Source organism: Tupaia chinensis, unplaced genomic scaffold (genome assembly GCF_000334495.1).
Source record: "Tupaia chinensis unplaced genomic scaffold, TupChi_1.0 Scaffold149964_1, whole genome shotgun sequence".
NCBI classification, from domain to species: Eukaryota; Metazoa; Chordata; class Mammalia; order Scandentia; family Tupaiidae; genus Tupaia; species Tupaia belangeri.
Genome location: NW_006209805.1, coordinates 655,057 through 655,392, shown reverse-complemented (window position 1 = coordinate 655,392; position 336 = coordinate 655,057).

Here is a 336-nt window from a genome sequence, read left to right as displayed (position 1 = left end):
CTGGCGGGTGGCCCGCTGTAGGGTGCCGGTGGCCTTGGCGCTTGAGGCTGTCGCCGCTGTGTCTGGCCCGGGGCCAGGGGACACTGTGTCAGCCCCATCTCTCCTGGACAGCTCCTGGGGGGTCAGGGAGTGGGGAGAGGGGCTGCCTTGATTTCTTCAGAAATGAAGCAGGGCTCTGGAGGGCCTTCAGCCTGACCTCCAGGGGTCAAGGGCCAGAGGTCACGGGGCTGAGATTTGGTAGCGTGACCCCCCCACCTGTTACCCAACACCCTCCTCCCTAGAGCTGTCACAAACAACAGTCCTGCCCAAACCACAGCCGGGGCGGGGCTGTGGGGA